The 22,680-nt window shown below is 39.4% G+C and overlaps 1 long non-coding RNA gene across 4 annotated transcripts in view; it reads right to left on the bottom strand.

Moving 5' to 3' along the window:
• LOC113963108 overlaps nt 1-22,680 on the bottom strand; it is a 165,766-nt gene that overhangs the window by 21,354 nt on the left and 121,732 nt on the right. For 2 of the 4 annotated variants that reach the window (XR_003532643.1, XR_003532645.1), the window contains one exon: nt 12,783-13,077. This is a non-coding gene — a long non-coding RNA (uncharacterized LOC113963108). Of the gene's footprint in view, nt 1-12,782; nt 13,552-22,680 lie in introns of those variants that run through there. The other 2 variants (XR_003532644.1, XR_003532642.1) reach the window with 2 other exon arrangements.

Here is a 22,680-nt window from a genome sequence, read left to right as displayed (position 1 = left end):
TTCCTTTTGTTATTTTGAAAACTCTCTGGGGACACATAAATCTGACCGTATCATAAATACATTTACCTTCGTTTCATACCTGTAATCGGATTAGGACCTATGGCAGAAGCCATAAGAAAACTGGACAATCTATTCTGCATGGACAAGAGAGACTCCAGGTATTTTTCCAAAGGGATAATCTATTTTATGGGGAATAAATAAACTTTGTCAATTTTTCAGGAAGCTAATATTTGGTCAGGAGCATTTTTTGGCTTATTTCTGAAAGAAAACATTCAGAGGACTCCTGAGTCTTTCTTCTCAAGTTCATGTCTCTCTTTCTCTAGTTGCTCCCAAATCCGTCTTCCTTTCTGCAGTCCTTGCTTCCCTGGAGCTTGCAGCACTGCTGAAGCTCATTGTGCTTAGCAGGGGTAGAAAGGAAAAGTGATGTAGGCTGATTGAGTCCTTCCAAGAGAAAACTTAGGGTTGTACAGCTCATAGCTACATTCAAACCCCCACAAAAATCCAAGAATCAGGTTTTTTATGGAAACCCACTGGCAGTGTTTTACTTTGAATACCGCTGCTTCTTGGACTACAAATGTCAAAAGCGTATCTGTAGTGATGCGCTGCTGCAGGCTGGCTTTGGGAAACCCTTCATAAAAATCTGTCAGTGAGGCTGGGTAACTTCCCTCCTCTGATGAAGTCATCCATTCTGGTCACAGCTACACTCTGCACTCTCCCTGGGGCTAAAGTAAACATTACTGAGGAGAAAATGTGCATGACTTACAAATACACAGCACTTCACCACATGCAAGTACTTGCAAATATTTAAGAACAGAATAGCTTTCTCATAGGTACCTGCATGTACACCATGCTCAACTAGCATGATGACTGTGCCACTCTCAGGACACTGCACAGCCGGTTAAGAACAAACTATTCTATACTGCACTTGCAATCACAATTTTGCTGGATGCTGTTGCCTATCTCAGGAAGGATGGTTAAGTGGCCAAAGCACTGGGTGGGGACTGGAGAGGTAGGGCCTCTGGGGTCCCAGGGACACTTTCATGAGCACAGGGACACACTTTGCAGTTGGGAAGTCGGTCAGCATGAATAACCCTGCCTCTGAGAAACTGCGTCTCTGTCCTCCCTCCACATTAGCACTTTCTCCCCAGTTATGTGCTGCTGGGACTATGTTGTGCAGAGCTGCTAAACATTTTATTAAAGCACATGATTTTCCATCTTGTCAAAGCACTGTATGGGCTGCCTCTCCCTCAGTGTTGCCAGGTGGTAATTGCCAACCAGGAAAACAGGGATTTGCAAAAATGACTGCGCTTTATAGATGGCGCATTGCCCTCTCTCAAGGGCCATAATCCCTCTGTTAGCACATGTATCTGTTGCCTTCCTTCTGTTTTCTCGTTCCTGATTTCTTGTAAATGCTAATTTTGATTTTTTTTCCTGTGTCATTTTGCTGTCAAAACTGTAAACACTGGAATATTACTAGGCATCGCATCAAAGGAAGATTTACAGATGTTTGGTCTTCATTATTTTTTTAAATTTTACACTTTTTTTTTTTTTTAAAGAGCACAGTAAACAAGGTATTTAAAACCTCCCAAACAGGGCTTATAAATTCATCCTGTTCCAGCTTGCAGTCATTTATAATTGACATCAGCTATTTCTCTGCTACAGTCACAGGACTGCTGCACACATAACTGTGCTGGAGGTAGCTCCCACAGAGCCAGGTGGAAGCAGAAGTAAAAGGGCCTGCAACCCTCATGAGGAGCAGCTACCTGAAACCACACCCATGGGATGCACTCCAAAGCCCATGCCCTACCATCCTTCCTCCTTTTGCTTAACCCAGCTAGATCAATGCCAGCTGGGTACATTTATACAGACTGTGTAGTGCAAGCGTAAACAAAGACCCAAAATGGAGGTGTGCTGTCATTTTACAAGGAGAAAGAAGAAATCAGTTCCTTTCATTATCAATCATTTTCATGGAGTTTTGTGGCTGACAAACATGCTGTTTGAGAAACACTAAACAAGAGATGTGCTAAACCTTGGAGATACCCAGTTGTGGAGCAGCTCTTCTCGTACCAGTGGAGATGTGTCTGCAAAGGCATTGTGCAGAGACACAGAGATATGCCTGAACATTTGTTGAAGAATTATGTGGCAGGTAAATATCTGAAGCATGAAAGGAATGGAAAATAACTTTCAGGTAAAGAAACAAAGTCCAAAGCCACAGTATGCTCATATTTTCTTCCACAGCAACTTGTATCAGTAGGTGTGATGAAACCAGCTGTGAAAGAAAGCAGTGGCACAATTCTCACTGACATCACCAGGTACCAGATTAGGCTTTGAAAGCAAAAGCTGCTTAGATGAGCAATAGTGACAGGAAAAAAATATACTTTTTAATAACTTAATCACCCAAATTGCTAGCATATGTGTTGATGCCATATCCCTGTGTCAGTCCCTGAAAATGACCCATTTAGTAAGTTATCAGCTCCAGTAACCTCAAAGAGGAGCACATGACAATGAAGATTCACAACTCCCTTTCGTCTGTCCTACTCTTGATTAGTAACAGGTTGTACCAAGAACAGCCTCTGCATCATGCTGCAGCATCCCTTTCTAGCTTAGGTATTTAAGGAAAAGTACAGTTTCTCTACCCAGAGAGACATCAGTAAAGACCAGTGGCAAATTATCTGCTCTGCAAAAGGCATCAAAGATAAGTATTAATCGTTAATACCAAAAATCAGCATAAAAATCCACATGTAATTCTGATAACTGGGATCAGGTATGTGGTAAAGCAGCCAGAGAAATTAGTTACTGTCTTTTTGGTGTTCTATGTGCTTGCAGAATTAGTTTTAGAAGTTCACTTAGGATTGAATTTTCTAGAAGAGGCTCTTTCTCTTATCATTTGTACAGTATGTACCTTTTCAGACCCTCATCTCAATAACTGATATTAGCTGCAATCTGTGTGATAAGCACAGGACAAAATGGCTCCCAAATTTTAAGCACAACTTCCTCTTGGGTAGGGTTCACATTCTCAGAGGAGCTTGTTCTGAGCCTTGCAGCTGTTCTGAGCACCTGCATCTCCTGCAGGTGCAGCAGGGCCAAATCCTGACAATGGCTCACAAAAGCAGCTTCTGCTGCTGCCTCTTGCCCATAGCCAAGGAGAGTAGAGAGCTCTGCTCTGCCTCACTGCTTTCCACGGGTCCTTCAGGACTTGAATTACACATATGGTATAATAGATCCAAGAGGTTTCCTTTAAGCTCGTGGTCCTGTACAAGCATAAGTCAATGTCTGTATTGTATTCTATGTGAAAAGCACCAGTTTTGCACATTAGCTTTATCACCCTATCAGTAAGCTAGAAGTAGTAAGGCTAAATCCTGAGAGGGTTAAGCCAGTCAAACTACATCAGTGAACACTGCCTGAAAGTGTAGACATTGTTTGGCATATATCTTAAGCTGTCAGGAAGAGCAGCCAGTGAGCAATGCAGTACTTGACCTGTCAGCATGATACAGATCATTTACATAGCTTTTTACAAACATTAACAGATTAATCCTCACCTTGGGACACACAAGCAAGGTTCAGTAGCCCTGACAAACAGATCTGAAAGCTGACTCACACAGTGATTGTAACCTGATTTCCAGGACAACCCAGCACCTTTACATCTTGTAAAAGCAGAGTAGGGGATGGGACTTCATACCTCCAGACCAGGAGAAAAAGAATTGTGAAGCAGATAGAAGCTTTGGCCCAGCCTCTTGAGTCTGTAGGGAAGTGGGGCTGTGGGGACTTTCTTAAGTGCTCTATGCTGGCTCCTCTTCAATTCACACCAGCTGTGACAGTCACAAGTAGGATGGTAGCTCTCACCCCGGCACTGAGGACACAGGCGCGTTCATGTGCAAAGCACTGCATTTCACGCCCAAAGTGTAGAGCAAACCAAGCAGCTGAAGTGGAAAAGTCCTACCTGATTGCAATTTCCTTGCCCAAACAGCTATCCAAAGCATCTCAGCTCATCTCAATGGGATCTGTTTCTAAAAGCAGTAGCAGTCATCACATGAATGAAAACTGAATACTGAGCATAGAGCTTGGGCTTTGCATTGAGGAGCAGGGAGGATGTGTGATGGATACAGCCCAGATGATCATACTGACAAAGAGACCTAGAGACAAAGTGGGACATGGACATGGACATGGCCCGTGAGGCCATTCTGGCTATTTTATTGAATTACCTGGGAGACCTCGTTTGTGCACACATCATTTATGCAGCTGAGAGGTCTGGTCTCAGTAGTATCACTAGGGGCTGAGGAGCTGTCCGTAAGCCACAGGGGACTGGGAGATCAGGTCCCTGGTGAGGCAGGATAGGGTGTGATCCCACAGGTGTGACTCTTCACAGGAGGGGCATATGCATGTGTGCAGTGCAGGGGTGAGAGGCCCAGTTTATACACAAATGCAATGAATGGATGTACCCAGGTACACTGTCATGGGGTTTAGCCACGGATGTCCGCATGGACAGGAATAGACACAAAAAGGATCAATGGAAAGTGTATCTGTACAGGCATCTTCTAGAGAAGTGTGGGCAAGGAGGACATGACACGAGATTCTTTAAATATACAGTATTTCTTGTGTTGTAACTTGGTAAAATTTTTAACCGATGTCACGAAGGTCTCTTTTTTATGAAGGAAACTGCTTATTGATCCTGTCTGTTTCCATCATTTTCACACTGTACTATTCACATGTTTAACCTGCAGGGATCTAGAAAAGTTGTTTCTCTTTTCATGCGCGACTTGACTTCAGCAAGGAGATGCTGCACCTCTATGTGAGGCTCCAGCAAAGGGACGTGGGTAGGAAGAAGTTGTGAGGTAAGGAACACTAGTGTTCCTGATGTAAAAATACCTGTAATGCCTATTTGGTGAGACTTTTTCAAGTCATAAATTTACTGAAAGCCAGATGAGAGATCACAAGTCAATTTGGAGATAAATTCAGCAACACTATTGTACCATTATGCATGGTCTACTTTTGATTTTTTTGGGGGGGTTTCGGTGATGCTTTTGATCTAACTCCTCTTGTGAAACATTGCAGATGTGATTTGTGATCTTCTACTAGTTTATTAAAATTCAGTGAGGATGGAGCAGATATTCTGTGAGCCCTTCTCCATTAAACATCCATCACATGGTTTTCAGAGTGGGGACAATGACTAGACCGAAAAATAACAGTGATCCCTTAAAATTCCATTTGAAAGCACATGAAGAGATGCAGAATTTAAGGGATAACAATTAGGAAAAGAATAGAACAGCCCTTCCTTATTCACTCCTGATGTGCTAGTGATGTTAAAAATATAGAATAAGGTACATCACATTACGCAGTCAGGGTGTTCCCAGTGATATGACACATTAAAACATGCTGAGCATTACATGAAGTAATGTCAAAGATGCTGTTACCTTTATACTGAGTCAACAATACCTCAGAATGGCTCCGAAGGAGCAGGTACAATATAGATTGTCATACATTTCCACAGCAGTGTTTTTTCAGAAGTCATCCAGCGGTGCCAAGCTTCAGAGTATTCTGGTACAATATAAAACACTTGCTGTGGAATGAAGCCACAGGAACCCAAACCAAATATGACATCACTCAAGCGCTTCCTTAAAGGAAAGTTTTGTTTTCCAGCTTTCATTAATACAATACATATAGAGAACAAGTACTGTGTTCAGCAGCACAGAAACAATACTATCCTAAGGCCCATTGTGCTCATCCATTAAGAGCCACTTTCAGGAATGCTTTAAAAGCCTTTCCGAAATCCTACCTTCTCCTGCTAAGTATTTTATAGTGCTTCTCTATTCAGTGAAAAGTTACATTTACTGTGAATACCTGAACAAAAACTTTTCACCAAGTTAAAGTTTTTATTTAGACACAAGGTAAAAAAGGAATTCCAACAATACACAAGTCACAGGTCTTAAACAGTCTTGTCATCAGCTTTCCCAGTCAAAAGGTATATCGTTTTGTTTTCAAACATTAGATTTGTCTTCCCTAAAGGAAAGTTTCTGGCATTCTTATCATAGTTCAGTGAAATCTCACTTTGCAGACAGTATTGCGAGGTTTTGGGATGTGTCAAAGTAAAGTCCTAATTTTTCTCGTGAAACGTATCCCAGTTTCACATGGAGAAGAAAGTGATGCTTTTCAACATCTAAAGACATATGCATAAAATGATAAGTCACAAATTTTCAGAAGTCAGAAGTTAAGAATATGGACTGCATTGTATCCTCTGGGGCTCTTAGAATGAATGAAATCCATTATTTATTCTTCATTGTTTATGTTGATGGACTTCAGTTGTTCTCCAATATTTCTTAGCCAAATAAAACCCACTTTACCTGTCAAAGTTCAGTAACTACCCAACTATAATAATTAGATTTAGTTTCCTGACCTATTAATGTTTTAGGAAATATGCAAATATTATAAATCCCATGCTCAGATCCTCAAAGGTATTTGGATGCCTTACTCCCTCTGATTTAAAAAATAACTAGGGGCCATGTGATATGTTAGGTTCTTAAACACCAGCATATATTTGAACTTAAACACTTTTACATACTACAATATCCAAGGTTCCATGGAAAAAAATTGCCAGCTTAACTAGAAAAGACTTTTAGGTCTTCTTTTATGACATTTACAGATAACATTAGTTTAGGAGGGAGAGCTGAGGTAGACTGGGGACAGTCTTGTGCACCGTCACTGTGGATGAAATTGGAGTGCAGGTGATCCTCCCAGCTGCCCTGAGTTCTGTCCACTGGAGAAAAGTATTTTGAAGCAAGTTATGTAATTGCTCACTATAATGGAGTATGTATTGACTAAAGCATTCCTTTCTAATATTTTTCCATTGTAAGCCAGTAAAAAGCTCATGTCAGAAAAAATAAAAGTGCATACTTGATGCAGTAGGGTGCATTTTATGTTCTCTTCTTAACACTTCTCAGGAATAAAACCCAAGTGAGATGAGATTTCCAATGAAAGTACTGTTTTTAATCAGACTTTCATATTCTTCAACATTAATATGTCATTGGGTAATTGGGTAAGTATAGTACCTGTCAGCATCCAGAGGTATGTAACACCTGGAGCTGCACAAATAGACCAAAGTGAGGCAGTCACCACTTCAGCTTCTGGGATATTCTGCTACAGAACTCATTCTAAAACCCTGGCACATTTGCAAAAAGCTATTTTTCCTTCTTGACACGTACAAAATTTTTCTGAGTTTGTATTAAGATGCCAAGTCAGATTTTTTTCCCCAACTTCAGATGTAATTTTAGCAGCTAAGTACTTCCTGTACAAACCATCTTTTCCTTTTTCATAAAGAGGATAAAAAACCGAAAAGATTACCTTGGACAGAGGAGGCATATCAGGGTTAAGAAGAATCACCATTGGGTAACATATCCTCTTTTTCATCTATTTTCCCCACAATTGCTGGATTCATACTGACCTGTGTGAATTCATCATCAGTCTTTTTATGTTTTCACTGGAATTTTTTCTGTGTTGAAACTTGATTAATTTACCAAGAGCCTTCAAAACCATTACATAGCCCCACAGCTGTCCCTAAACCCTGACAGCATAAGCAGATACACATGTATATCCCCCAGAACCTGTATGGCATGTTTAGGATATTTCTATTAAGTAATTTTCTGTTAATCTAAGATCTACTTCCCCCGTGTAGTAAAACAATTACATAATTAATGGTTACATTCAAACAGAATGGCTCAGGAGAGAAAAAAGAATTTTTAGGACAACTGGAAAGGAAGTACGCATCAGTAATTCCCTTTCACATTTGATACTTCAACTAGTATTAACTTAAAAGTCCAAATGTAAGTCATTAAGCAAAAAAAATGAACAAAATGAAGAGCAACCTTGCAGGGACAGTGATGAACTGAGAATAAGGACATTTGGGTTCAATTCCGAACTCTTCCCTTGCTAGTATAGCTTTGGGCAGTTTTCTTTGTTCGTCAGTTCCTTATCTATTTAATAAGGATATTAATACTCGATTAATTCTACTCCTTGCCCACGTGCCTTTTGAAGGCCTCTTGAAGGTTTTTGTAGTAGAAAGCACTACTTCTGGTATCTGTAAAACTCAGCAAAATAGAGGCCTGCTTTTTGTTGAAGACAAGAAGAATTAAAGGAGGGAAATACCCTCAGATTATGTCTACCATAGATGTGGTGAGTACTGCTGTTCAGTATCAGTAATCTGGGGATATGTAATGTGTAGTGCTAAAGATAACCCTTCAGAAAGCTTCTGATTAAAGAACTGACTTGTGAGAGCCAATAAATATTGGGAGAGCTATAAAAGATCTAGTTATAAAATTTACAACAAAACATTTCACTGTCAAAAAGAGAAATAAACTGTTGCAAAATTTAACTGAGGAAAAGCGGACAAACAGATATCAGTACAATTTCTTGTAACAAGTGAAAGTCTGATTAAAAATTTTAAAATGAAGTGTTGTGTCATTTTTAAATCAGTATTTACAAACATACAGATTTTTAGATCTTTAAATTTTTTAAAAACTTTATGCCTCTTCCATTTTTTATCCTGGTTTATGAAAAACAGATATGCTGATCTATGGAAATTACTTGACCAATAAATGTTCCTTCTATGGACATTTACATTTAAAAACCAAAACTTTAAGACCAATTTGGGGTTTGTTTTGGGTTTTTTTCGCAAGCCTTTCAAAAGTCAGGTTTTTGCTGGATCTTGAATGAAAACAGCTCAAGGCATTCCAAGTACAGGAATTGCTTATGTGCTATATTTTTAAAACACATTTGTCTTGACTAGAAATAGTTGCTGCAAGTGTGGAAAGTATTTCCACTGCTCAGTATAACTTCCCTGACAATGCAAATGGTTCAAGCTCTAATTCACATAGTTTATCTAAAGAAACAGTTCAATGGACTGAAATGAAATGCAGGTGTTCTCAGCATCAAACCTTTATTGAATAGTATCTTAAAAGAAAAGAAAATTACTAATTTTACTTGCTTTAGAATTGAAAGAGAAAGCTAAATGCAGGTGTTGTGCAAGTGTTTAAATTATTTAAAATGCAGCTAAAGAAAGAGTTTTAAGTCACAGCAATTATTGACAGAAATGTAGGATAAAGACAATGGACATCCGGTATCATATAAAACCTTCTCTCTCAAAATAACAAGCTCTTTAGAAAAGAATCCACTATTCTTGCTATGTATATTATAGTGATAAAAGAAACCAATGTACATATTGCTGCATTAGTGTACTGGTACATATTAAAGGTTGTTATACTTGCTTTTCTTAATATTTTTCTTTCTTTCATAATGCACAACCTAGTACAAAAAAAATCCTATGCACTGTATTCTGAAAAGGAACTGCTCTTTACAAATAACAATAATGAAATATTACTTGTTATGTAATATATATCCTAATAATATAGACATTTATAAGCATGCAAAATTGCACAGGGAAATAAAATCCAGATGATTTTATCCTTCCTATTTGAATATATATCTATATTCTGTAGGAAGTTTACTATAATTACGATTTCATATTGTGTTTCTCTACCCTAAAGATAAGCATATTCCTGGATCAACTAAAGAGCTAAACATCATGTATTAACCAAAAAATGAACCTATTTAATGTAGTTAAAAGCTTGGTAAATATCCTTGAACCCAATAATAGTGAGTACTTTTATTAGATCAGTGATGTTTTAAATGAACTATTTTTTTTAATGGGTTCCTGGAAAAATTGACAATACCTAGTAGCAATGTTAATACTGTCAGAAAAATAATAAGGCAATGAATGATTCCAGTAAGAATACGCTGCACTTCAATTTGGAAGCCACTAATAAAGGTAAAGTTTTGCATATTCTGACAATTTTTCACTAACAGTGTATCTGTACAGTTGCATGATCTTTAAGAATGTAATTAACCTATTTTTCTTGCCCTAATTACAAGGCAAAAAGAATCGCATAGGTAAAAGGAAAAATGATTTTGTTTAGAAGGGAAATACAAATTATGCCTGAAGCCTAATAAATCTGTTGCTATGACAATCAAAGATCCTGGTCTTATAAAATCTTTCAGAATTTATTCACATGAGTAGTTCTCACTCACTGTGCTAGTTTTGACCTCTCCTATCCTGAGTGACCACCATAAGAGATGGAGCCCGAAGTCATGGACTAAATGAACTCAATGGACATTTTATGTGCATTTCTGGACATTTTACAAGGGTGGTCCATAGAGTAAGGGAATGATATCTGCATATTAAATATAAAGATGGGAAGGAGGATGGTGGTTGATGAGGATGTATTGAATAGTGTAGGACCTGAGCATGGTGTAAGTAGTATAGAATGAGGAGTGGAGAATGGGCTGGCTTTGGCTGAGATAGAGTTAATTTTCTTTCTAGTAGTTAATATAAGGCTATGTTTGGTGCTTGAAACAGTATTTATAATACAGAGATGTTTTGATTCTTGCTGAGGAGTGCTTCCACAGAGCCAAAGCCTTTGCACCACTAGCAAGTGCGCTGGGGGTGCAAAAGGAGTTGGGAGGGAATACAGCTGGGAAAGCTGACCCCAACTGACCCAAGGGATATTCTGTACCATATGGTGTCATACTCAGCATATAAATGGGGTGAAGAAAAAGGAGAAGGTGGGAGAGGAATGTTCACAATTATGTCATTTGTCTTCCCAAGTAACTGTGATACACGATGCAGCCCAGCTTTCCTGGAGATGGCTGAACACCTGCCTGCCCACGGGGAGTGGTGACTGAATTCCTTGTTTTGCTCTGCTTGTGTGCATGTGGCTTTTACTTTACCTATTAAACAGTCTGTGTCTCAACATATGAGTTTTCTCACTTTTCTGATTCTCTCTCCCATCCCACCAGGGGGAAGTGACTGAGCAGCCATGAGGTGCTTAGTTACCGGCTGGGGTTAAACAATAACATTCACGTGAGTTGTCCCATTGATTGACACAGAACTGCTGGTGTGAGAAGAGGTTTGCAATGGGAGACTTGAATTTAGAATGCAGTCCTTGTTCACATAGAGATCTGAGGAAATGACTGCCACAAGCAAGAGATTCTTTCTAACACTGAAGATGACATTTATGGTTGTATTGTCGTTCCTCAGTTTTGCTTATTCGTTCTTACACTAGAATGTAATATTTCAGATAGTAAAATACACAAAATATCTACTTTGATGCACACATCAAAGGTTTTGAACCTTTACTTGTAAAATCAAGGCTGATTCCTCTGAACCCTACTGAAATACTGTCACAGTATGGAATTGTGTTAGTTATCTCTGTTTCCTCCTGTTGCAGTGATTTGAAGAAGCTGCATTACCATACTCTCTTTAAAAACTACCTTATGGAGTCTTTCATCATACAAGGAGGAGATTTGTTGGGAACTGCCACAAAATTACATCTTTTGAATACTATTTAAGCTCTGATTCTTGTTCATGAGTCCTGCTGTGGCCTGGCCTTTTTGCTTTGGCTCTTTTCATCCTTCTCACCCTCAAAACCTGCTGCCGGGAACCCATCACCTCCATACCCAGCTGGACAGCCCGTGACAGCCAGCACACAAACCTGTTCCTGTTCCATTTCCAACCCCATTAAAAGCAGCCAGATTTGTGAGGGGTTACCCTCGAAGCAGGGGCAGGCCCTTACCACAGTTTACTCCTCAAGAACCACTCAACTTTTCCTCTTCCAAACTCAGTGATCAACCAAGATGTGTAAGAAAATATATATATTTCACATCATGACTCTCTCATCATTTAGTCTACCCTAATTTCTGAAACAGAGATCCAAGTAACCAGGTTTTCTGGAAAATAAACCTGTTCTTCCATCTCAGTACATTCACTGTATAATTCCTGATCAGCTTGGCAATTTTTTGACAAAGACCCCAAATTTTTGTAAGTTGGGTTGTTAGTTAATAATATCTCCTTTCATCCAGGAAGATGAAACCATATTACACCTGTTAGTGAAAAATATCTTGCAACACTCAGTGAAGCCATTTCTAATAATTCTCAACACTACTCTAATACGTGACAAAAATTACTGGATATGAGAACATTCCATACTGGGTTTGCTTATTTTATGAGCTGGATCATAATTCACAGTGGTAGTTTTTTGGCTTTCTGACATGCATAAGAGGATCTGCCTCCCACTGTATCTAAAACACAGATCCAAGTCTGCATTTGATATTTGTTTCCCATGGAAACAAAACAGAGTAAATCTTTGGTACCTGCCAATATTGCAGAAATTCAAAACTGTTCTATAGCCTTCATTTACTCAGATAAATATTATTCAGGACTATTCTTACATTGATATGGAATTTATTTTACCTTCCATTTTTGCCTTCTAGCGGTCAGGGCACAACTGAGGTGCAGGGAAGGTATAGCACCATGACCCCAGAGAAACAGACAGAGCAAGAGAAAGGGGAGGCAGGAGGAGGGGAATGGAGGGAGGGAGGGAGGGAAAAAGAAAGAGAAATGTCAAAGCAAATTCCTAAACATCCTCTTTAGCATGGAAATATGTACAATACAGCTACAGATGTTCCAGTCCGAGCGCAAATGACAGCACAGGTGGGAACAAACACGCACACACACACACATACACACTGTCACAAAGCAAGGGAGAAAGACAGAAATGATCTTACATAGCTGCTGCAGTAATCAGGACACTTGCTGCTGGAAACAACCATACAAACAAACATTCTTTTGTTACCTTTCTACATTTTTTTCAATTTTCATTTCACTATTGCTATTATTTTATACCTCTTCACCATATCAGAAAGATGGTTATTATTAAAAAGAAGGAAAAAGGCCTTACCATGCAGTGCATCAGGAAGAGATGAGAAGCACAGAGCATGCTGCAGAGATTAAGCTCAGCATGGCATTCAGATATCCTTTGGAACTGAAGAAAATTGTCCAACCCATTCTTCCTAACAAAGCGGACAAGTTTTCTCTAGGCTTGAATTTTTCACCAGAAGTCAGATCCTTATAGTGCATTATATTTTCTTCTTCAGGAGATATATTTCCTCCAGTTAAGTTTCAGCTCCGTAATGCCATTTCCAATCAGCTCTAAGAAGTTCTTCATTCCCAGATTTGTGGTGTCATCAGAGGGACTCCAAAGAAAATTAAAGAAAGAAAGAAAAAAAGAAAATAATACCTTACCAAAGCCCTGAAATTACTATGCTGAAAATGAGAAGATATGAAAAAACCACAACACCCCCTCAATTGTTCTATTATCTAAGTGTTTCACAACAATTAATACTACCTCTTTGGTCTCATATATCCAGTGCTGATGATTTGTAATAAACAGAGAGTCAAAAACTTTCCCAATTCACACATGATGCATTTTCATTGCTGCTGCTCAACTGTGTACTACCAAACAACCCTTTTCATCCTGAGACATCTTTAAAACTATCTGACAAAAACATCAGCTATCCCCTTCCCAAAGAACATAAATATTAGAATTTCTAGAAAAGTATTGGAGGTTTGACAAATAACCCAAAAATACAAATCAGATCTAAAACCAAAACCCTCGAAGCAGAAGGTTTCTTGAGGAAGAAGGTACTTTGCCTGAAGGATTTGGGGACACACGCACTAAGTATCATAGGGAAGGAGAGAGGGGAAAAGAATGATGGCTAATGGAGTGTTTGGAGAAGACGGGGTGGGACCAAATGGGTGTCAGGTGGGAGTGGGATCCTGAGTCACCCTCAGCCTCCTGCCTGCTCGCTGACAGCAGCTCGGGCTTCCCCTGCACTTTCTGCAAAGCATATTAATTGATTCTGGTTGCTGAGCAACTAACTCTGGGGAACCACATCGACGGCTCCGGCTCCAGCACAGCTTCAGCAGCAGCAGCAGCAGCAGGGAGAGGGGATTGTCTCCTCCGCCTCTCTCCTTCTCCCGGGATCGGTCAGCCTGCCCAGGATGTCCTTAGCTGCCCTGCAGGGAAGCTTTGCAAGGAAAAGGAAAAAGCCCCCACTAGGGTAGCAGAGAGGGGGTGGGATGCTCCCCCAGTCTGCGCGGCACCGGCAGGACTCAGGGAGCAGCCCTCCTTCACGCTGACAGCACCTATGCAGCCCCGGGGGGCATCTCCCCGCTGCCGTCCTGCGTGGGGTGCCCGGGCCAGGGGGGCCGGTGTAGCCATGGGAAACCCAAACAGGTATGCCGAGAGGTAGGTGAGCCAGGGTGGTGCAGCTTCTGTCTGAAAAGCAAACATCATCTGCAAAGATGTTAAAATGACAAGTTCCACGGTTATCGTAGAATCATAAAATATCCTATTCTGGAAGGGACCCACAAAGATGATCAAAGTCCATCTCCTGGCCCTGCATAGGACAGCCCCAAGAATCACACCATATGCCCAAGAGTGTTGTCCAAATGCTTCCTGAACTCTGTCAGGCTTGGTGCTGTGACCACTTCTGTGGGGAGCCTGTTCCAGTGCTCAACCACCCTCTGGGTGAATCCAACCTAAATCTCCCCTGATACAGCTTCATGCCATTCCCCTGGATCCTATGTGAGTTTCCAGTTGCAGCTGTGGTCACTTATGTTCTGTCCCTGCAATAACAGAAATTATATTGCTTATTCCTTACCTCTTTATCGTGTTGCACTTCAGACAGAGCAGACACTTGTCTGGTTGAAAGGGCACACACTAAATCAGAGCCACCATCCAGAGGAATTGCCCAGGTGTCTTTGACAGATACTGAAAAATGGAACTCTCTGACATAACCTTTTAATTGCTTTAACTGATGTGTGTAAGTTCCATGTAAAAGAGAAGCAGCAATGAGGCCATTTAGTTTTGGCCCATAAACTAAGTAACTAGAGCTGGCTTAAAGGGGTTTATCCTAGAGCACCTCGACTGATGGCCCAATAGGAGTGACACAGAGGATTTCTGCAAGGTTGACACCAAGGGGATGGATTCTGAACAGGGCTGGACCTCTGCAATTTGTGGCAGGGCTTCCACTGACTTCTGTGGCCCTAGAGTCTGAAGGAAATACCCAAAACACCACAGTGTCTGAAACGTGACATTTCTCTTGTGCTGTTGTCCTATATAAATCCTTAGTCAGATCATGGCATTTGTTCAGCACTGACTAAGCTGTCTTTCCATTGCACAGGTAAGATGTAAGAAATAAAATGACCTGAAGATTTCTCCCCGTGACCTGGCAGTAAGTGCAATATCAGATCTTGGCCAAACTGCTCATGCATGATTACTGTCAAAGACCTGAGCTAGATCAGCTCTTTATTCTGTTATAGTGATAGGACAAGTTAAAGGGCAAGGTCCTGAGAACTGCCTTAGCTTGCAGTCACACAGCAGAATTATCTAATTCTCCCCTTAAAGAACTCCAACCTGTATCTTGTAAGCCCTATCTAAATGGCAAACACCAGGTCTTTGTGAAAAGGGGACAGGTTATCTTTAGGAAGAGAGTAACTTTTCTGACAGTAGCTTAGCCGCACCACACTCTGCTTTCATGCTTTGTAAAGGAAGATCTACAGTTTAGCCTCATTTTCTTAGCAAAGCCAGATGCTTCACATATATTCAAAGCTCAGGAAGGACCATTAGATTCTGTTAGCAGAGCTGCTCTATGAAACAGATTGCAGAACATATTCAGTTCATCCAATATGTTTATTGATATGAACACATACTGGGAATTCCTAATTCCCCAAGTACAACATGCAGAGAAATACAGGAACATTTAGACTGAGGGAACAAAGAGAGGTGGAGAGATTTCCTAAATACTTACAAAGGAATTACTAAGTCTACATGAACTTATTTCACCATACACATAGCAAAGAAAGATTTGTTTTAGTATGATAAGCTGTAGTTGTTTTATCTTTTCCACTATTACTCCTCTACATTCTTGCTGGTGCCTGTTTTTATCCCCAACAGTACAATCCTTAAAAGAGTGACAACAAAGTATTAATATTTTAATGTGCTTTTTTTGTACTTTCTTTTTTACAAGGCAGAATACCGAACAGTATTGAAGCTCTCTGTAGTGGAGGAAATATCATTAAAAGTGCTAGGGAAGGGAGTTGAAGGGCAAAGCAATAAAACAAAACAACCACAGAAAGAAAGCAAGTAACCAACAGGTGATTTCAGAATGAAAGCAAACTAGCAGGTAAGAAGGAGCTATCAGATTATTAAAAATATTTTAGGAGAGGTAAGTTTGGAGATGTCAAAATTTGAGCAGCTTTTTACTTTTTTTTTTTAAATTCAAAGCTGCTTAGATAAAATTCAGTCTCTTACAGAAAACAAGTACAGTATCTCCCTTTCACTTACACAAGACTTGAATTTAATCTCATATAAATGCTTTTTATTATGCATTGAAAAGGCTGACTAATGCACACGTTCCGTTCCTATTCCATTTTCTATTTATCTTTTCTCTTCCCACCTTTATATCCTTTCAATAGTAGCATTATCCTCTTTGAGAAAATGAGTGTCCTGTGAGCCTAAGGACCAGAGCAAGCTAGGACCCAGTCAGCCTTCGTTCCCTAGGCCTGGTGTTTGGTACAGCTGGTGTTCCATGAAAACCATGTTGGTTAGTGCAGCTCAATCAGACAGGCAGCATTCCTCCATGTTCCAGCCCTCCAGCTAGATAGGTTCCATACTACCAGACCTTGGGCATCAAAACAACAGGGATGTGCAACCAGTCATGGCAACTTGTTGGGCAGAAGGCCATTTCAGATCTTAGACTGCCTCCTCTGTATTGCTGAGACCTGATAGCCAGAGAAAGCCCCCAGACAAATGGGAAGAAAAAAGACCTTTCTGTCAATATGTTCTAGTCCAGAGTGTAGGAGAGGGCCAAGTGGAAGGATGACACTTGAAGAAGGCAAGTGAGTGCTGTAGCAAGCATGAAGTGGTGGCCCAGGCCAGGGAAACAGTACCTTTCTCTGGCCACGAGTGCATGCCTGTGCCGTGGGGACGCAGGGCAGTCAGGGTGGGTGGGCTCCCTACTCTGCTGAGCAATTACTCTACACTAGCCTGATGCAGAGCAGAGGCCCCTGGGGACTTGGAAGAGATTGTCAGACTTTAAGAAGCTGAAGCAGAAAAATCTCCCAGGAATCTCCCTGCAAAAGTCAGGAGCAGGGAACTTGAAGCAGAGGTGGACCAGCATTACTCCTTGTGTGTTCAGACCACCTCAGGAGCCCCCCTGTCATTAGGAGATGCCTTCCCACAGGGCAGCACAGAGGCCACTGTGAGGACTGTGAACTGAGTGACACGGGACACCTTCTCCCCGGTTCACACAGCTGCCTGCCCCAGTATAGCCTGGACACCAGAAGTAAGTGAAACAACTTGTTTACCAAAACAAGCCTTCATCACAACCATAGTTTAATACTAAAAAGACCATCACTTTACTCCTTGCAAGCCACACCTTTTCCAGTATCTGTGATTTGAGAACTGAATTTTTGAAAGTAGTATTGTATGTAAAGGATACAGTAATTGTAACATAAATGCAAAGATGTGCCCAGATTATGAAAATTATTTAACATATGAAATTAAAGGTATAATTCAATTATGAACCAATTTTTGATTAAAAACTTGTGAAAATGATTTACAAATATATTTTCTGGGTATGGTTCTCACTTTGACCCTTCAATATCCTGTGTCTCAATTACTATTCAGTCAATTACAACACAAACAACTGAATTGATTTCTTGCTGTTTTAGTTTAAATGCCATAATACAAGCAGGAGAGTCTGAGCTTCAGTGAGGGCATTTCCAGATCATCAGCACTTAATTGAAAAATCTAACCGTAAGAAATAGACCTTAATACAAAAAAAGTATCCGAAGCATGACAGAGGATGTACATGTAGTTCCATCTATCTGCAGTATATTTAGCATCCCTAAAAACTATTTCTAACATATTTTAAATAAAGTATTACTCTAATAATTATTTTCAAGATTCTATATGGCAACTGGTCTCATTCCTTTCTAGTTTCCATCAGTGCAAATCAGACTAGGAAACCATAGTTGTCAAAAACTTGCAACAGTAAGAAAATAGTGCATGGTAAATAAATGGTAAGCAAATCTAGTAAAACGGAAAACATTTCAGATTTGTTGTTCTCTTTCTTTTTAAATAAATTCTGCTTTATTACAACTTAACCGCCAACTGACTAGAGAGTGATAAAAGGTTACAGCTTGTGTTTGATAATTTTTGTGTTTGTTCATATTTTCATAAGTTAGTCTGAAATAAATATTAGTGGATATGATTGGAATTTCATTTACAGAAAAGTTAACCTCCTACATTCACTAGTTTCAATGAAATCACCCTTAATTTACGTCCATGTAGCCAGTACAATTGATTGCAGTACTAATTGTCCATTGCAGTTAGCTTCAGTTTAAATTTGTTATGTACAGGTAATGTAGCACTGCTTTCTGACATCATTCTAATGCTAAAAATAGTGTTTAAATACATCTACATAAAAAATGGATAGCAGCACAGCTATATTCACTGCAGAAAATACATACACTAAGTATTTTTCTTCTTCAGGAAAAGAAAACCTGGTTTGAAATTAACTTCTCAGCACACAAAAGAAATATCAATGCATAATCTCAACTGATTTAAAAATGGATATCTTACCTAAACTTCCATTTTGTATAAGCAATGTGCAGTGGTAGTTGCATTTTTGGGGGGAGTCTTTGATACTGAACACAAGTTACATGTCAAAACGTGGTTTTATCCTACTTCTCTGACCTAGGTAGAAAAACACTCTCTGATTTCTATGTGAAGAGGACTGAGCTCTGTTCTTAGGAGACTACTACAGTTTCAGGCAGAAACTGCCTAGCCTATTGCACCAAATAGAGGCAGACTTGCACCTCTAATGCTGCTTAAATAGACTAGTTCCTTTCGTACATAGAACCACTCCAGAGGACAGGTACTATTTTCTGAGAGGCAGTGATGTGTTTGCAGTGTCTGTATTGAAACTGGAATCTCATTAGAAAAACAGTAATCTTGCTGTACAGCCGTGTAGTAAGATAGGACATACAACGCATGAATTCATTGAATCCCAGGGGTGATCATCTGCCTGAAATTCTTTTCTAGATAAGCATGTTCACACGTGGTAAAAAAAAGCTCTCAAGCAGCAACAGTTATTACTGCTGAATAAATATTCACATTATTTCTCAACAGGCAATATACCCACTGGGCAAAAAAATTATAGTATGCTAATGAAGGATTAGACAGACTTGGGCTAAATTAGTCCTACTACAGTTCTGTTAAGCTCCTAGGTGTGTGTTACATGACATTACTATTTAACACCATAGAACAAAAATTTCTCTCTCTTCCCTCATTTTTTTTCTTTTTATTTTGTCCCCTTTCTTCTCTTTTTTTTTTCTTTCCTTTGAATAGAAGAGGTGGAGATTTCCTTTCCTGGTTTAACTTCCAAGCATTAAGAAAAGTAATGTAACCTGAATATTCCAATGATTCACACCTAGGCCTTTTAATTACTGCATCATACACAGGATGCTGCTAGAATGAATATTGCACAGCAGCCAAAATAGTCCTAAGTATTATTCAATACTCCAAAATGCAGAGTATGGGTGTTGCCATGATAGTGCATAGTACTTGAAGAAACACACTTTGAGGAATTTGACAGAAGCCAGATTTAAGTAACTGCTGGCATTTCTATTCTGAGTACAGCTGATCTCCAGAACACCAGTATTCTGACTGTAAAATGTTTCAAATGCCTGTTTGGTCTTTGCTTCACAAGAGACTCATCAGTCAGCTTGGTTTTCTTTTTGCCACTAGCAGAGGTACCTTTGAAAGCATCTTTCTGGTGAAAGTCCCTGGGAACAGCTCAGAAAGTCCCTGAAGATCGACAGAGAATGCCCCTTAGCTGAGGGGAAGAAAACTCCAGCCATTCTCTGCCAGGCTCTTTTAAATCCTCCTGAAATACTCACTCTGTTGATTATATTTTGAAAGCTTTACTGGTGAATAAAGCTTCCTCAGATTCCTCAGAGCCAAATGATAACAGCTAAATATACAAATATATATCCACAGCATACTCTGAGGTATCGTCTTTCAAAAAAATCCCAGCAAAACAAGACAAATCAAAACCAGCCTGAACATGTTAACTCTTTATGATATATCTATTTCTTAAATATCTCAATTGCTTTTAGGCTTTTCCTTGGTGCTGGTCTCTGTTTAATTAATTAATCACAGTATTTGCACATCTTGAATGCTTTGTTTTAATGTCTCGCTCCCTTCTGTGGATTTCTCTGCTGTGAGATTTTAATGAGAGCCATTTCTCATGTTTTTATGCAGAATTACTATACAGAGGAGAAAGTGATAATAACTCAGTCTTCTGTTAATTACACTTCTAATTATTCTTAGAAGTTTATTTATAATCATGTCTGCCAGCAGGATTTGTTTCAATTATCATAGCCAGATTGGAAATGGAGCTTAAATTAATTCTTTCTGTAAACAACCATATTTTAAAACAAGCAAGCAAGAAGTATTAATATTTATTTTTTAACTCAAAATGCTCCATTCTCTGATTGCTATTCTTGTAAACAAAAATCTTAGAGAATCATGTAAAATTTTTGTCCTTCAATAACTACTAATACATAAGTTAGCAAATGTTCTCGGAGGACACAAAAAAACTTAATTAAGACAAAACCTATTTATGGTTAAAGGGTCTTTTTTTTTTCTAAATGGTAATCAGGGCTTTTATGTTAAAAGTCTTCAAATAGAAAGCCTCACCTCTAGAGGCATAGCAGTGCCATTACTCAAAGAGAATAAGTGTTCTTTCAAGGGTGAAAGGGAAAGAAATATCTATTTTTGATGCTGTTAGATTCCCACTTGCAAGCCAGGAAACCCCTTGTTTACCACAGTGTTTCTACCATAATGCAGACCTCATCTATAAGTAAGCTGCCAAAGGATCTCAGTTCAGGAAATCATGTTTTCAGGGAAAAACTGATCAACAAAAATCTTTAGAAAGTACAATCCTATACATATTATTTCATTTATCATATGAAATAACATTGTTTTAACCAGAGTAATCAATCCAGAAGTAATTATAGGAGGACAAAACCAGTTATTTCACTATGCACAGATGACTGACAAACACATCCTCTTCCAGTAGTATATAAATGTATAAAAGTTGCATACATTAGGGATTAATTTGGAGTGAGATCCAGATCTCAGCTATGGAAAGAAATAATAGTTATTGTATAGGTAGAAGGTTTGTAACCTGACAGATAGAAAATGACTATGTGCAATACTGCATGTTTAAAATTTAAGAAATACAGTTTGCCTTCATATCAAACACATTTCCCTTCAACACCAGCCCCCTGCAAGCCCCTGCTCCCTCACCAAAACAAGCGGTGGAAGAGAAGCCTGTGAGACTTACCTGTTTGCCTTACAGGAGATGAAGTTTTTCAGCATCAAAGTTCTCGTGACAATCAGCCGCTAGCACTTAGCTTACGTGAAAATAATTACATTCTCCCATCTTTTAGATTTCTTAGTAAGTGAAAGCTAGAGATGGATGCCAGCAGCCTTGTTAAAATATCACTGTAATCCGTTCAAGCTCCAGAGATCGCTTAGAAAACCAAGTCATAAACGTGCAGTGTCTATAGCTTCACAAGCAGCTCAGCATTTTCCAGGTGTGTACATATCTTCCTTTTCCAATACTGTACTTTAGAGAGCACTCTACCTATTTTCGTTTGAGTAGAAAGAACACAGTTGTTGAAAGTAAATTCTATGTGAACAGAAGTGTTCTACATTTTTAGGTTTTCTCACATCAAATAGTTATTATTTTAGGAAAGGAGACACCCTTTCAGTTTTTTGGTTGTTGCTGTTTCCTCGTAAATCAAAAAAGGAAAAAAAGCTTCAAATAGAGAAGCAAGAAGCAAAGAAAAGGATATAGCAGTTCAAGAAGCAGCAGGCAAGGATGGGTGTCTTGTGATTGCTTTGAGTTAATACTCCTCAGGGGGAGATGAAAAAAGCACAAATACAGCAAAATCTGTCTTACAGAGTAAAAATCTGTTGTATAAGCCAGTCTCTGGCAAAGTAAAACAGCATGTGCATTTACTCCATTAATTTCTAGCATGCCAGAGTGCAAAGGAAATTAGAAGCTTTCTGTTTATTAGCAGCAAACAGGTAGGAAGGAGGAAAGAAAATTCAGGGTGTGTAACTAGTGTAATTGTTTCTGCTCTCCTGAGAAACGTATCAGATCTATCGAAGCTGTGTGTGTGAAAGCAGTATTTATCAGCACCACAGAACATTTTATCATTGCCAGTATTTTCTGGAGCATATGTGGAGGGTGCACATTTAATGATGCTGCATCCCCTAGATGCTAATAGCATGTTTGTGACTGGTCTTTCTATAGCTTAAACATGCCTCTGGACTCTCTGGAAAATATGACTATGAAAGCTGTTACAAGAATCATAAGGCTGAACACTTTGGAGTAACTGACCCAATTACTGGCACCAAGCAATGGGAACTTCAGCCTAACAACCTTAATTCAAATCCCACTGAAGCCCATGAAAGTAGATTTTGAGAGGCTGTGAATAAGGACCTTTGCCAGCTGGCTCCTGTGTCCCTGGGCATCATAACACAGCTAAATCACAAAGTCACCAAAAACAACTTGGAAGGAGCTGGTTGAAACCCTGCTCTGACCTGAAGCTCTCCTGGATGTAACAGGAGGATGCCGGGTCTGAATTTGCTCACATAATGTATGCAGCACAAACACATGCCTGTTCCCTTCAAGGCCAAAATGAAAACAGTC

The sequence above is a fragment of the Neopelma chrysocephalum genome, unplaced genomic scaffold (genome assembly GCF_003984885.1).
Source record: "Neopelma chrysocephalum unplaced genomic scaffold, ASM398488v2 Primary Assembly neopelma1_24, whole genome shotgun sequence".
NCBI lineage: Eukaryota > Metazoa > Chordata > Aves > Passeriformes > Pipridae > Neopelma > Neopelma chrysocephalum.
This window is presented reverse-complemented; position numbering and strand designations above follow the sequence as displayed.